The sequence below is a fragment of the Rattus norvegicus genome, chromosome 3 (assembly GCF_021556685.1).
Source record: "Rattus norvegicus strain SHRSP/BbbUtx chromosome 3, alternate assembly SHRSP_T2T, whole genome shotgun sequence".
In the NCBI taxonomy this organism is placed as follows: Eukaryota; Metazoa; Chordata; class Mammalia; order Rodentia; family Muridae; genus Rattus; species Rattus norvegicus.
The window spans coordinates 150,510,566-150,527,420 of record NC_141536.1 but is presented as its reverse complement, the minus strand read 5'-3'; the positions used below and the strand labels follow the sequence as shown (position 1 = coordinate 150,527,420).

The 16,855-nt window shown below is 41.3% G+C and overlaps 1 protein-coding gene and 1 long non-coding RNA gene across 17 annotated transcripts in view; one reads left to right on the top strand and one right to left on the bottom strand.

The window, feature by feature from the left end:
* Ptprt (protein tyrosine phosphatase, receptor type, T) overlaps positions 1 to 16,855 on the top strand; it is a 1,095,890-nt gene that overhangs the window by 551,612 nt on the left and 527,423 nt on the right.
* On the bottom strand, positions 347 to 12,667 carry LOC147995795 (uncharacterized). The gene is made up of 2 exons (XR_015683955.1): positions 12,520 to 12,667; positions 347 to 2,380 (listed from the first exon to the last, which is right to left on the bottom strand). It is a non-coding gene; the product is annotated as an uncharacterized LOC147995795 (long non-coding RNA).

Genomic DNA, 16,855 nt, shown 5'->3' with positions numbered 1-16,855 from the left:
TTTTCACTTGTTGGTCATTTTGTTTCTTCTGAATTATGTTATTTTGGTCTGTTTGCCAGGATCACTATTGAATTATGGACTGTTAAAAGTTAAGTTGGAAAAAAAATGCTTTTGCTTAAATAGTCTCAGTGTATTCACCACCAATGGTGGTAGAAAAAAAAATCCATTAAACCTATTTCCCCAACATTAGGCTTCATGTTGGATTTAGACTTTCTGTACAAGAAGGTTAAAATTTTCTTTATGTTACCTCAGGTTACAAATATTAATTCCTCAAGAAACCATCAAAGATCTTGTCCTAGTCAGGGTTACTATTCCTGCACAAACATCATGACCAAGAAGCAAGTTGGGGAGGAAAGGGTTTATTCAGCTTACATCTATGTTGCTGTTCATCACTAAAGGAAGTCAGGACTGGAACTCACACAGGTCAGGAAGCAGGAGCTGATGCAGAGGCCATCGAGGGATGTTACTTATTGGCTTGCCTCCCCTGACTTGCTCAGCTTGCTTTCTTATAGAACCCAAGACTACCAGGCCAGGGACGGCACCACCCACAAGGGACTGGGTCTTCCCCTGTAGATCACTAGTTGAGAAAACACCTTATAGCTGGGACTCATAAAGGCATTTGCTCAACTGAGGCTCCTTTCTCTGTGATAACTTCAGCTGTGTCAAGTTGACACACAAAAGCAGCCAGTACAGATCTCGTAAAAAAAAAATAATAATGGGCATCTGGCTGATGGATTGATTATGACACAATTGTTTTAGTTGTGCATTCTTCCCTCTGGACCCTCTGCAATTGTTGCTTCAGTGAGCCTCATCTTTCTACCATGACTAAGATAAGAAGACCACAAGAGTGAAGTCCTGTCAATTGTCTTCCTACCAAAGGGACAGAAACATCAGTCACATAGAGAGTATCTGTGACGTCAAACTCTGTGAATGGTGGCTCCCGTTTCTAAAGTTACTGATTCTAATTCATAGCCAGTATTTTTAGTAGTACCTACATATATCCTGCTGTCAAGGACATTGTGAATTATATTAGACTAATGCTTCCAGTCTCTAATAGTTCTTGTTTCTGGATACCTGCCCAGCACATACTTCAGCACCTTATTTTGTGCCCACACATTTATATAAAAGTTTGTAGATACATACCATGGGATTTTAAGTTAAAGTATATTAAATACATAAAGTGTTGAAAACAAAGGGATTTTAATATTCTGTTTACACTATGAATCACATCACACCAGATTTGAAAAGTAGCAATGGATTATTGCCATCTATGGACCTGGGAAAGATCTGATGTCAGGCATAATTCTGGCCTCCTTACAGGGTGGTGAGAAAATAGGTGGCTCTTTTCCCTTGCTCACCCTTAAATGTAATTTTTATATTAGTTTATTAAAACTTCTGTAACAAATTAACACAAATATTGTACTTTTAAAAAGTAAATATATGATAGTTACACATTATCTTCTCACTTTCTAGAGGTCAGAGGTCAAAAAATACATCTCATTGTATTGACTTCCAGAAGCTTTTGGGGTAAATCCATCTTCTTTCTTCTCCTAGCTGCTAGAGCTTACCTGAACTTCTGGAAGATAACCGTCAAATCTTTCTCTGACTCTAGCCCCTTTCAGTTATAAAGACAATTGTGATTATTTGAGTCACCTGGTAATCATGGGTAAGGACTCTTTTTTGAGATCTTTGATCACAGCAGTAGAGTACCTCTTCTACAGTACAGTGATATTGTCACATGTTCTGGTGGTTAGAACGTGGATGTCTTTGGAAGCCGTCAGTGTGGGATACAGGACTTCTTCCAGTTACCTATCATAGGGGGACTCTCGATGAACTGTGGAGCCCATTGCCAAGAACATCTGTTTTGTTTTGTTGTTTTGTTTTTCCAGTTGTGTAACTGCTTCTCAGGGCTGTTTGGAGTCATGCCTGGTTCCTCTGTTCTTTGATCCTTGGCCTGGAGTTGGACCTGTTCACTACAGGTCAGCTTTGTATTCTCTTCTTTAGTCAATCTTAAGTCACTGTTGGTTTCAAAAGCTACTCTCTTTGTTCAGGGTCTTCAAAATACCAAGGAACATTGGGTTCTGTAAGTGCTAGAAGGTCACTGAGAAGAGATCCCTCACACCAGGTACCCATAGAAAGTACTTTACAATGAGCAATGGTTTAAGGTATCCTGGTGATGGAGAGGTTGAAAGATAGATCCCATGGTGTGGAAATTCTCATTCCCATTTGGTCACATTCCCCTCCCACGTTTGCTGAGGTGCTGCCAGCTCTTTTGTGGTATCTCTCATGACACAGTTTCTTTAACTTGTCTTCTTCTTAGCACACCATCAGCATAGTCGACTCCTCTGTGCATTCTTTGACAACTACAGTTCCATTTTCTCTATTTAGAAACAAATGTAATTACTTAAACTAAAGAAGACAGAACTACTTTTGCAGCAAAGTCAAAACATATATCAATACTCATCTCTATAATTATCTCTCAAGAAAAAAAATGTCCTCACTGGCTTTTCTTAGTAATGAGGAAGCGTCTTGATAGTAGGCGGTAACTTATGAAATTATATGGGTCAGTTCTTCATCTCAAGCATAAGCCAAACTTGGCCAACTTGCCTAGGAGTCAACAGATCATGAAGACCAAGCTCAAATATTTCTACAGTGCAAGAAGACACTGAAGAATAACATTTTTTGGTGAGGCAAATGTGTCTAGACTTGAAATATTAATGATATATCACATGCCAAGTTGAGTAAGTAAAGTTGCATCAAGTACACATTTTTTGTGTGTGTTTGGGGTGTCACATGGTGTCTGTCATAATGACTGTTGAGGTTATAGAAGTAAACAAATAACCATAGTTATGTTCTAGCCAAACTTGATTCCCTAATACATGCTAACTTCAGTCTCTGCATCATAATCTGCGATCTGTAATATCATGAAACTTTTCATGATTCTAATAATGAATATTAAATTTTTACTTTCAAGACATTGGAATTTAATTGAGATTCTCTCTCTCTCTCTCTCTCTCTCTCTCTCTCTCTCTCTCTGTGTGTGTGTGTGTGTGTGTGTGTGTGTGTGTGTGTGTGTGTGATACTTAGTACCATACCTGGTCTGAATGGATGCTCTATATGTCATTTGATAGATGGATGTATAGATGTGTGAATGAGATAATAGAGCAAGGCAGGGAGAATCAAAGAAAAAGAAGATGGGAATAATCATCACAAAAATATATTGGATAACAAATTTCCAATTTCTAGAACAGGGATATCCCTAACTAACGGGATAAGGGAATATAATCAAGTGACTTAAGATTTGTCACATGTAACAGAGGAACTGTGCTTCACTTAGTCCTTTGCTTCCTCATAACTGGCCTCCGTTAATTGACGAGGATCATTTATACCCAAGAAGTGGCCTCCACGTTGCCTTGACCCTGTTGTATCCACCTCCCCTTCCTCTTTTGCCCCAGCTGTCTTACGACACCCATACAGATGATTAGAGGACTGTGACACTTCTCAGGTTCTTTGGGTCTTAATGTTTGTTTCTACAAATGGTTGACCTGACTTCTGCATGAAGGGACCTCCTCTGGGACAAATGCCTAAACAAAGACAGACGTCACAGTCTTTGAACAACTTAGAAAGTATCCTTACTGCTTATTAAGCATTCTTGGGAAAGAAAAACAGAGGTTCATAGTGCTGTTTCTAGCTTTATTTTTCATATCTAAAACTGACTATGGCAACTTATTAGTGAAATCATTAAATTTTTGAAAAGACAAAACAGAATAAAAGTTTTTCTGAAACATTGAAAAGTAGACTAATGGGGTTTTTAAAGATATATATATATATATATATATATATATATCCAAATATGGGTATAAAAATCTTTTGCCTATCCTACTGCCTAATTATTGGCTCAGATATATGTGGCTTATTCAAACTACCACACAAATGCTACTTTTCATGATAAACATATGATTTAACAGTAGGATAAAATACATCCAAAGCTTTTTAAGAATTTGAACAAGAAGAAAAGTGAAATTGTATGGAAAATTGAAGTTTCCTCTTCCAGAATCTCATTGGTATGCCTGGTCACCCAGGGTCTGGCTTGAATAGTGTGTTCATCATTTAGGTTGAATTAGGTGAAAATATGCAGAGGTTTTGATTATTTCCTGTAAGAAATGAGATTGGCTGTGGGTGGGGAGGCTTCACAATCATATGTAAGTGTTATTCAAGCGAATGTAATGTGTACGTGTGGTACCAGCCGATGAGTCCTCATTACAGCCTATTTTCTGTAAGCAGAGAGGTGAGATCTTAGTCAAGATTTGTTTTCACCTTTGTTGCTAGACTGAGGATTGAAGAGGTGACAGACAGCTCTGAGTCAAGTCAGAACCACCAAGTTGGCTATGTATCTAATGTCATGGGCTCTGTAGGAAACCAAGTCTTTGCCCTGATGCATACAAAGAGAAAATTCTACCAGTTTTAGTTTTCTCATCACTGTGACAATATACTCGATACCTCTTGAAGGAAAAACAAATTTATTTTGACTGATGGTTTCAAAGGGTTTACAACCTTGTTTACTTTGCCCCATGTGATTGGACAGAACATTCTAGTAATGGGAGTGTGGGAGAAAGGAGAATGCTCACCTCTTGGCCGACAGCAAGCAGAGCAAGGGAAGGGCTAGGGACCAGGCATAACCTTCAAAGGTCATGCCCTTGGTACCTGCTTCCCAGAATCTTTTAAAAATTGTGCTACCAAACATTTGACTATAAGTCTGCTAAGGGATATTTCCTGCTCAAAACATAGCCCCACTTGACTCTCTGACTACTCCCCAAGACTCATTCTCTCCATAATAATGAGAATACTGAATAGAGGATTCTCTATGAGTCTCTGGCTGACCTTCTTGTTTCTCACTTTAATCTCACAGGACCTTGGGAGTGAAAGGTCCAGGCAATGGCTAGGAAACTCAGAAGGATCAGCCTCAGAGATGGAGAGTGACAAGGACAATGGAGACAGAATATCTTTAATGAATTCAGTTAAGAATTTTTTCTAGGGCTTTGGAGCAGTGAAGTAAGCTGAGCTTCATAGTTAGGACTTTCAGCTGCTCGACCTAAAGCACTCTAACACAATTCCTGATCTTTTTAACCATGACACACTCTAATGGACCTCCTATTTTGTCATTATCTATGGAGCTATTCTGTCAACATTCAGTGTGTGTGTGTGTGTGTGTGTGTGTGTGTGTGTGTGTGTGTGTTTGTTATATGTGTGTGTATGTGTGTGTGTTTGTTATATGTGTGTGTGTGTGTTATATGTGCGTGAGTCTGAGTGTAGGTGTACCAGCAAGTTTTATATCAACTTGACACAAGCTCCAGTCATCTGACAGGAGGGACTGCCAATTGAGAAAATGTCTCCATAAGCTGCCAGGAAGGTCCCAGTTGAATCAGAGCCTTTACTATGGCTCCCCTAGGAAGTCTGGGGCTAGCAGGTATCATCTTCATAAGCCATTCGAGACTAGTCCTGATTCTTCACTCTTCCTAACATTTGCCTTGTTTCTCGCATGTTCTCTCTGTAGACTGTCTCCAACACTTCGCAGGGTGCGGTGGGTCACTCAATACCAAATGGGTGATGTTCTCTCACTAATGATTGTTAATCAGGTCCTACTTCAAGCTGTTGTACTTCATGGCATCCTAGCCCTCAATTGTCAATTTCTTAACTGACAATGCTTTGCATTTCTCCTTTGCCTGCTGTTTTTCATAACACTCAGAGCTAAGTTGGACAAAGGAAATGAATACTTCAAACACCAGCCTCATGTCAACTTAGGGCATCCTGCAACCTTCTGTGTGTTGGCTCAATTCTCCCAACATGCTGTTTGGACCTGTCTTTTACTTGATATGTCTTTAAAAAAATAGCTTTTTTTTTCAGCTGTCTGAGCTACACAGTAAATGCAATGGGCTACTTGCAATATTAATAACCAATGTGGTTTTAACCTTACGTTCCTGATAAAGGAATTCTCTGCCACGTAAGGCTCTGGGATGAATAATAGCTGAGTGTTACTATTGTCCTCTTAAAATGGAGCTCACTATATGTTGAATCACAACAGCACGACTTTTTATAGGTTGTGAATAGCATAAAGGCCCATCATCTCGTTGCAGGCTGTGCCAAGTGAATGGATAATGGCAAACCAATTATTATAAATAATGCCTTGTTTTCTTCTGGCCCCTGTGCAGATTTCAAAGAATGGGACTCTATTAAAGACTGGGAGATTAAATTAAGTGAGACTCTGTTAGAACCAGCACCTAGCACAGGGCTTGGTACAATTTATAGGCATGTTTCTAGACCCCTAGCTTGAGAATGGTCAACTACTAACGTCCCAGCAGGATTCCCTGATCTTCCCAGATTCTAGAGCCAACCTTACCCTTGCACTCACTAAATGGGATCATACCCTGCCAGGCTTAACTCAGGACTAGACTCAAGGCAGAGTGAAAATCACAAAACAAAATCACCTAGGCAGAACAACAGAGGAGCGCTGTACCAAGCCCTGTGCTAGGTGCTGGTTCTAACAGAGTCTCACTTAATTTAAGTAATAGAAGTAATGGATATGGATGAGGACCTAGATGAGGCTGGAGGGTTAGGGTTCAGAACCCGGGGAAATAACAGCCCTGTTTAATGGTAGCTCAGACAGAAATGGGTATAAATGGAGGTTCAGATTTTCTGGAGGGGAAAGTCAGAACATTCCTCTGGGGTCTGTGAAGAAGGATATAGGATCATCTCTTGTGTAGGGGAAAGAGAAAAATTCAAGGCAATGACAAAGTCTGAAAGGCAGCCCAGAGATCAGGAAAAAGGATGCACCCAAAAGATGGGGAAGGACTAACTCTTTTGACCTTGGAACCCTTTAGTGTCACTCTGAGCTGTCTTTTCTAGCAGGATTCAATGGTCTAGTTGGCATAGATTCAAAGGGAGTGGGTGCCTGGGTTCCAGCAAGATATTACCAATTGAATTGGCCCCTTTATCTGTAGAGTCCTAATTCTTGAATTACAGAAGTGACCTTATTTGTAAATAGGGTCATTATGGATGCAATTAAGTTATGAAGAACACACCAGGTTGGACCGTAATCCAGTGCTACTAGTGTCTTTATGGAAAAGAGCAATTTAGATTTACAGACATACACACTGGGAGACACCAGCGGAAGATGCATATAGACATTGGGTGATGTTGTCTTAAGCCAAGAGATGATGAAAGAAAGTGGTTTCCAAGCCATCAGAGGAGGCAACAAAAGAGGGAAGGAGAATCAAACCTGCTGATGCTTTGACATCAGACTTCTGGCATCCCAAACTGTGAACCTATTACAATTTCAGAGGCTTAAGCCTCTCAGCTGGTGGTACTTTATTAAGGAAGCTCTGAGATTCTGATAAAGAGGGGTTGGGACATTTGATTTGGTTTTCTTTTCCTTTCCAAAGGAAGGACTTACAAAAACATTTTGAGGATATAGTATTCTTGAGATAGCCCCAAGATACAAGGCATGTAAAGAAAGAGAGACAAAAGACTAAGGGGGGGTTGGGGGGAGAACGGGTTGCAGTACCGAAATTTTCAGCAGCTCCCACAGTGGTAATTGTAATTAGACTATAGGATCACAGATTCCTGGGGAAAGTCTCTACCCTACCCACCCATGATTTCCCAGCAAAGGTTAATCCTAGCCTCTGGGTCCTTGCTACAAAGATCAGGATGTTACACCCCAGATTAGAACTGCAGCTTAGATCAGAGCCAAGGTATTTGCAAATCATTGGTTCTTTGTAGGTCTTCACTTTCATTTACATATGATAACCACGGACCTTAGATATCCTCAGAGGGACTTTCAAATGATCTGAGGCCCGCATGCCTCTTCAAAGGCCTGCATAACTAGGATGGATTTAATGGGCTATTCACCCCTATGATTCAGCATTTCCTGCGTTCCAGCACATGGAGAATTTGCTCATTAGCTTCGAGAGGCAGCTTTTTAATGGAATAAAATAAGGGGAAAAGCGGGTTGTGGTTTCAAAAGTTACTGTGATTAAAATCATATGGACAGCTGCTGTTCAGTGTAGTGTCGCCCAGTGTGAATGAAAAAGGACTCTGTCTGACAGCCACTGGGTTGTAAATTCTGTTTACTGTATAGATCTTTCTGTGCCTTTAAAGTTCCCAAAGCAGGGTGTGACTAGATAGCATTGGTAGACAATCGATTTCTTTAAAATAGTTCTAATATAAAGAATAACTTACTTTCTTCATTGAAGAAAATTTGGAAGATACATTTAAGCAAATATCTTTTTAAAAGCAGATAATCTCTTGAGTTTTAACATTTAGGGTGTGCATCCATCTGGTGCCTTCTTCTCTGCTCATACATATATATGCATACATTTACTAATTTGGAATCATACTGTAAATACAGTTTTCAAACTTGCTTTAGTTCCCACATCCGGACCACAATCCCATGCTATGGAGATACTCTTTCAGTGGTCTGCCATGTGGTTACCATGATTTATTGAATTGATCTCCTTTCTTGGAAAATGTAGGTTGATTTCCAGGTCCTTGCTATTTAAATTTATTCAATGTACATTTTTCAATATGTTAATAAAAAGAAGGAAAGAATAAGCCCAAGGCTTCTGGGTTTATACTCTGGCAATGGCACTGGCATCTAGGTGTAGGGGGCCGTTGGTTGCTCCAGTCTCTCTAACTGCCTTTTTTGTGCATTAAATGCAAGATTTTTGGAGGAGGTCATTGCCTGATCTTTAGTTGAGTAACCTGTGCAGGGAGTTCACACAGGCAGAATAGCCTTTGGAAATGGCGTCATGAAAAATGGACCTAAGTGCTCAGTGCAATTAGAAGGAGGTGCAATATGAGGAGGTGGTGCTCAGATGTACTCAGATGCTGTGCTGTTTCCTCCCTGAAGAGCTAGGGCTGTGTGACTCACAGCAGAAGGGGGTGCACTCGAGTGCTTCTGCTGCCCCCCCCCCCCGTCCTCTCAAGATAGAAAATTCATAAGCTGTTCTCAGTGACAGTTGTGCAAAATGAAAAGCTCTGTGAATGTGTGGAGAATAGATTATCCTGACTGCTGTTAAGCGTTTGACAAATTGGGAGTTTTGTCATACATCAAAGAACAATAGAGGGAGAATAAGGAACGATGTGCATCATATAAATACAACATACCTGATGGCTCCTGGCGTCATTTATCTTCCCGGGTGGTGGGGCTGAGGAGGAGCGCTAAGAGACAAGTGGGAAAAGGGAGGTCACAGGCCCCAGGAGGCTTTGAAAACCAACCCATGATCAAGATCAAGGGGGATGTATCTGGATATACCAGGCCATTTGGGCTTTTTCTCATTGTGATTCCTGAAACTATGAACTACAGAGAGAAATTTCCTGAATCTGGTAGGGAAAGGGGTCTGCGAAGCTACTGATGGGCCGAGCAAGAGTCTTGTGTCCTCCAGAACATAGAGGAAGTAAAGAATGATCCGCCTGCAGTCCGGTAGGGCTATGTCTAGATATAAATACAATGGAAAGGTTAGTGGTTGAGAGAAAGATCGGTTTTTGTTTTTCTTTTCTTCTAGCTACAGTTTCTACTACCCTTAGCCAAGGGATGCACAGCTCTGTGAGGAGGCAGTTTGGTTCAGTGTTGGGGCTCAGAGAAGAGTTTGCCTAGAATGTAGAGTGGCTTCCATTGTAGATGGCAGCTGTGGCCCTTATGTACAACACAAAGAGAACCATGCAGAGAAGGCTAGAGAGAGCAAACTGGCCTGAAGGTTGGGCTGTTTATAGAAGACGAGAAAGACTTTACAGGATATCTTTACATTCATTTAGCAATGGGGTGTTAGGGGTATGGCAGCCTTAGAGTCAGTCTACCTCTTCAAGCCTGTGAAGTTGGTGCGTGTTATAGCATGAACCAGTAGAGGGTGACTTATTGGATTCATAGAAAGGCTACAAATCTCTAATGATCCCATAGCTCTATGAATGTACTAAAATGCATTGGATAGAATTCCAAAGGTTGAATTATATGACATGTGTATTATGTCTCAGTAAAGACACTATTCCTCCCAACCCAAGGAAAGGAGACAGAGAGTGTCTGGCACACAGCGGGGAACATATTTATATAGACTTGAGTTTCTTCCCATCTCGCAGATGCCTATGGAAAAGGTTGACAAGCCCTCAGCTCCCAGCTTTCCAAGTTCAAGTCTTTATATTCTGCTCCTTAAAATGTTGTCTGCTTTCCAAAAGCAGACACCCAGCCTTCATTTAAACCCAAAGTACTTACCATGATGACATTCTTAGTCAGATAATTGTGCTCCAAAACCTTCGGGGTGTGAGCTAACAGCCCAGATTCCATCGATTCAACCCCTTCCCCATGTCTTGAGAAATCATTCTTATACATCTGAGTGTCTATGTTGAGTCTACATACCATATTGCAAAGGAATTTGCTGGAAGGAAAAAAAGAGCGGTGGAAAAGAAGTCCTTTGTGCTGTCTAACGCAGATTTTCTTGTAGTAATTGAAGCCTGCTTCCCACTGCCTGTCTGAATTCTGGCATCTGTTGAGGCTTGGCTGCCTGGAGTCAAATGGAATAAGTGCCTCTTTGGAGAACAGCTCCTGGAGGCCACTGAGTTTTTGTCACATGTCAGTGGTATCTGCATATGGATGTGAAATGTATATTTAAAAATGTGCACACACTTGACTGCACCCATGTCCTGCTCCAAATGTGTTTATCCAATTGCCCATCACAGACCCATCCTGAAGGTTTGGGGGATTAGGGGCTGGCTGACCCATTCACCTTTATCTGCCAGCCCAAAGCCTTCCAGAGCATTAAATGTCCTCCCAGTCACCCTTGTGACTTCCTCCTCCTCCCTGGAATAACAAAGATGAAAGATTGAGCTTCATGGTTGGTTACCAGGGAGATGGATTTGTTACCTTGGTAGAAGGAAACTGGAAGCCACAGCTACTACAGCAGCCAGCAAGGAGAGAGTAAGGGGTAAGCATAGAGTTCGGAATCAGCAGACTTGTTTCTGAGTAATGGTTGAGGCATTAAACAGCCATGGGTATATCAAGAAGCTTGTCTTGGTCTAACGCATAAAGACAAGGCCTTAGGTTGCCGATGGATGCTGGATCTATGCTTTAAACACATTGAAAGTGATGGATTCCACAGTCCCCTTAATAAGCATGTCTTAGTGATCTAAAGACCTCCCCTAGAGTCCATCTTTTAAAGATCAGAACAACTTACAGAGGTCCCACCCTGAAGATTAGGCCTTTAAGCCATGTGCATTTGAGGAATACAAAAGATGCAAACTGTAGACCCAGTTTGGAAATCCTGAAATCTCTCTCAATAGAAAGTTGAAATCATTGGCCGCCATCCCCTCCCCCACCCCAACTACCACAACTTATCCCACTGTGAAAGAGTCTTTGCCCCCTTCCACTGAGTTGGGCAGGCTGTGACTGTTCCTCCCTATGGAGAAAAGTCAGAATGATATTTCCAAAAGGTTTTCTCCTAAGACCCTTTGTTCCCATGGTGATCTTTTTCAGAATTACTCTCTAGGCAGAGAAATGTAGACATCACATGTCTGTGCTCTAAGTGACAGTCTCAGCCCAGCTGACCTTCAGCCATGCTAACCCAAGTACAAGACACATGAAGGAAAAGACTTATCAGAAATGTATTCCACTAGTCCTAGCTGCCCCAGCTTTGATTAGAAATCCCAGTCACTCTGGCCACCCCAGTCTTTCCAGTTGACATCCCAGGCACTATAAAGCAGAAAAAAAAAATCCATGACAAACCCTCCTGCTGACCTGAACTAGTGATCTCCTATGTGTTGCTTTTAGAATTGTTATGCATTAAATGTTTGTATCCCCTATCCTCAATTTCCATGGGGTTGGACCTTTAGGGAGAGATAGAATTAAAAGAGATCACGAGAGTGGGACCTCTGTGATGGGATTAGCATCTTTCTAAACATGAAAAGACCTCAGAGCCAGGTGTCCCACCCATCTCTCTCCTGTACACACCAAGGACATGCCATGAGTCTACATAACAAGAAAGCTGTGTGTCTGCAAGCCAAGAAGGTCAATCAGCCTTACCCTGCTGACACCTTGCTCTTAAACTTCTGGCCTCTAAAAAGATTAGAAAAATAATTGTGTACTATTTAAAGCCCTGGGGACATGGTATTTCACTGTAAGAGTCAAATGTACATCTGTATAGCACTAGAGATACAGAATTGTCTAGATTGGCCCCTGCTGTTTGCTATTTGGGTCCTTGGTCATCATAGAGGTAGTCTGCAGGGTGTGAATGTGTCATAGCAAATTCTTTCCAGGAGAGAAGTGTATTTCAAACTGGCATACCCTGCTAGAGTGGGATTGGCTTCCCTCTCGTCTGAATGGACACTATAATTTAGGATAAGGACTGGGCCAAGTTAACAGGCAGCTGGCATGTGGGGGATGGGCAGATATATACCTACACATATATGGGTGTGAGTGGTAGGAGTGCTATAGAAAGTTCAGGAATAAAGGTATACAGCTCCTCTGGAAAGACTCACCCAGTATTCTTCTGCCTTGCTCATTCTGAGCCATATGAACAGTTCAGTCTTGTTTATCCTCAGTCGGTCTCCTTCTTCGTATCCTGAATCAAACCAGAGCTATTACCCAAGGACAATGGAGTTTCTATGGTCCTTCTCATTCCGCAGCAGGGAGGCAAAGCTGACAACATGGTATTTATATCATACTCTGGCTTTCCAGAGGCCTCACATCCACTAATGAATTAATCCTTCCTAACAACAGTGCCTTTATTAGGGTGACATCGCACTGTGGTCATAAGACAAGGGCACTGAAGCAGTGGCTGAGGCTGTTCCTGATGCATGACATGCCCAGCTGTGGCCACTGTGGGGTCATATGAGGTGTCTTGTGCCAGATACAGAGAATGGGGCAAGGAACTTGGGTCTTGATGGGAACAAAATCTGTGCTTACTTCTTTGGGCAATAAATTTGTGTTTAGGGTCTCCATTTTCCTCATCTGTAAAACGAGGAGAGCGAGGAAACTAACCAACATGTGGATTCTTTGTAAAGATTTGGAGACATGAGGGATATTTTGTGAGCTGTGACACATGCACAGGCATACTGTGGCTACAAGTGCAGAAGGGTGCTGTATTGTATTGAGGGTGATGGTCAAAGGACAGAGTAAGAACTCTCAGACTTTCCTGGCAGATAACTACCTATAAACCTTTCTGACTCCAGACCATTCAGAACCTCTTTCCCTGAAGTCTAAGCTCTATGGAATCTATCTGTTCTCTAGCACCAGTTAGTTCCCGATGTTCTCTACTCTTGTTTGCTGGCATTCATGGCCCAAGTATACCCTGGTCCATTCATTCATCTATCTATCCATCCATCCATCCATCCATCCATCCATCCATCCATCCGTCCGTCCATCCATCCACCCATCCGTCTATCCAACTTTATTTTTGTGTATGTGGAAAATATTTTAGCCTACTAAGAATCGGCGTTATCATTGATGGGTAGTAAAAAATATTCAAGATTTCAAGGTGTTGATCTACAGAGCTCTGCCAATAGGTTCTGAATCTTAGGCTCCTCACCCCCCACCCTTAATATATAAAATGCATTTGTGTCAACCTGTGATGGTCAGTCTTTATTGTTAACTTGACTGGAGACCCACCTCTGGATGTTTCTGGGAATGTGTTGTTAGAGATATTTACCTGAGGCAGGAAGACCCACACTGAGTGCAGTTGACATGGTCGCATGGTGGTGGTGGGGCTTTCAAGTGAATAGAAAGAGGGAGAGAAAGCCAATTGAACTCCACCACCCCTCATGCTTTACTTCCTGCCTGTACATATAATGTGACCAGCTGCCTCATGCTTCTCCTGCCACAACTAGTGCCCCGAGGACCACCATGCCTTCTCTGCCATGATGGGTGGCATTCTCAATCAGACAATCAGTCATGTCTTAGAGTAGCTTTTGTGAGGTGTTTTGTCAAGGCAAGAGAGAAGTACCTAAGCTCTGTCGCATGATTGGTGACACAGCCATAGCTCTTCTTCTAACATCAAATCTTTACATAAAAAGTTCCTTATATCTGCTTTGTACCCACTACCTATGGTTATTGTTATTATAATAAAATATGCAAACACAATATATGCCTTCTTGGCTATTAATCTATGTACAGATTAATGGCATAGAGGTGTATAGTCACTGGCAACAACCATCTCCACAACTCTCTTCATCTTGAAAGACCAAGACAGTGTACACTCAACAACAGTTCTCAAAACTTACTTCCTCCAAGCCTCTGCCAATCACTGTTTCTCCTATGTTTTTTCACTATTCTGGGTACCTCATGTCATCGGAACTGTGTAGTCCTTTCTTTCTGAAACTAGCTTGTTTCGCTTAGCATAGTGCCTTCAAGGTTAAGCTGTGTTACTCTGTATTTCAGAATTCTTGTCCCTTTTAAGCTAACCAAATGAGCTGAAAACATTAAGGTCACTTCTTGCTTTCTGTTCACCTCTCTGATGACACCCGGGGTTGCTTCCAGTTTAGTTATCGTAGACGATTCTTTTGTGAATGTAGGTCTGTTCAGGGATTACTTTTTACTCCAAATGGATGGCTTTGTCTGATGGATGTCTGTGGCAGCTGAGAACAGTGCTTCTCCATGGTAGGCACTGTTAAGGCAGAAATGACTACAGGTGCAACTGTGAAGCACCCATGTATGTATGACAGACACTTCTGTCATACTTGGGGAGAAAGGAAAAAGCCAAGTTAGTAGGATACTAACTCATATTTCTTAGTCTTAAGCTACTTGCTTACCTGTTTGGAGTCTTATTTTTGTTACTTATACAAGTAGAGTTTTCAGTTTCATCAGCTCATTGCCTTTCTGTTGCATGTGCAATTCAATGAGAGCAGAGGGCAAATGTATTTTATCAGACAAAAGGCATTAAACAACTGACAGTTGTCATTCCCCCAAGGGCCTGACACGTAACACGCGCCCAACAAATGCGGTTTGAATTCATGATTGTTTGCTTAAATCTGCAAGTAGCAGACTTTGTTTTTAGTTCTGAATCTCTTGGCCTCAGATTGCCTTTGTGGTGGATCCCGCTTTGTAGGGATGGGCATATTGTGCCAGCCCTGTTAAGAACAAATAGGTGTACACATCTCCTTGTGAGACTGCATGACCCAAGAGAACAATGGCATTGATGTTCAGATGAAATCGGCCTCTCAGAAAAGTAAAGGCAAAATAGTGGTAGTTACAAAGAGTTAGGGAAAATTGGAGTTCAAAGAAGACTCCTTGGGATGTAGATGTGTTATGTAACCCTGGGATCTCCCTGGTTCAAGTACAACCAGTGCTTAGTACAAGAGTGTGTACTAATCAGGAACTTCTCAATTTTCAATGGGCATAAGAAAGACTGGGGTTCCTATCAAATATGGGGTATGGTTCTAGGGAAATGGGGAGGACCCCGACATATTCTTCATTTCTATTAACCTCTTTTGGTGATATGATTGCATGCAACCCACAAATCACATAATGAATAGCAAGAGCCCATCTTCTCTGCAAGGCTGATTAGAGAGCTTCAACCAGGGAGATCCCTGGGTTATATAACATATCTATATCCATATCGACATCTATATCCATATCCATATCCATATCCATGTCTATATTCATATCCATATCCATGTCCATATCTATATCCATATCCATATCCACATCTATATCCATATCCATATCCATGTCCACATCTATATCCATATCCATATCCATGTCCACATCTATATCCATATCCATATCCATGTCCACATCTATATCCATATCCATATCCACTCCACATCCACATCCATAACCATATCCATATCCATGTCCATGTCCATGTCCATGTCCATGTCCATGTCCATGTCCATGTCCATGTCCATGTCCATGTCCATGTCCATATCCACATCCACATCCACATCCACATCCACATCCATAACCATATCCATATCCATATCTATGGTGTTCTGAGCTTCTGTGTAAGGCAGAATAGGCTTCCTTTTCTTGTGTTCATGTAATACTCCATAATGGCACCCTAACAACTCTGTCACAGGTAAGGAGACCAGTTTTAATGCTTGTCTTCAGGTTGGTCTCTGAAAGGCTCAGCCATTGAAGTCAATTGTTTGCACACTTTTCCAGAAGCATTCCTTGCTCCCAGGTCTGAAGCATACTTAGATAAGACAGTGATAAACTTGTGAAAATTGAGGCTAGGGATCAATTGTTGGAGATGAGGTGTTAGCTTAACTATGACAACTACTCATCCAGCCCTTTATCTTCCTGTAGAGACTGGGAAATGAGTAAATTAACGTCCATGGACCCTGGAAGGATCTGAAGACCCAGACCTTCTCTCATTCAGGAATTGATGAGAAAATGGCCTAGCAGGTCAATTTCATAAGGTCATGTCCTGCCTCCAAGCATGGACAAAGAGCTACTACAGGCTGTGTTCTGGGAATTAGTAGTCCTTGTTTGAGGTACAGTGTGACCAGAGAGATGGTGATCAGGTTTAGTCTTAGCCAATCGGCCCAGCCTTACTGACTATAAGGCAGTTATAATGGGATTCTTTTAATTTTTGTTTTTTATTCCTTTTAACTTTACTGCCTACTACATTTATAATTAGATTCTGAAGGGACTCCATGAGAATATTTATATATTTATAATATGTAAATATATTTATTTATATAATTATATTTAAGTATATATTTCTAAATATATATTTATAATTTACACTAAGTTAAAATAGAAATCTATCTATAATTAAATTCCTAAGGGACTCTATCCAGATTTGTATCTGGTATCTTTCCATTTTCATAGCACGTGGTTTCCACCTTGATCTTGATGTCCCATTAGCATGCC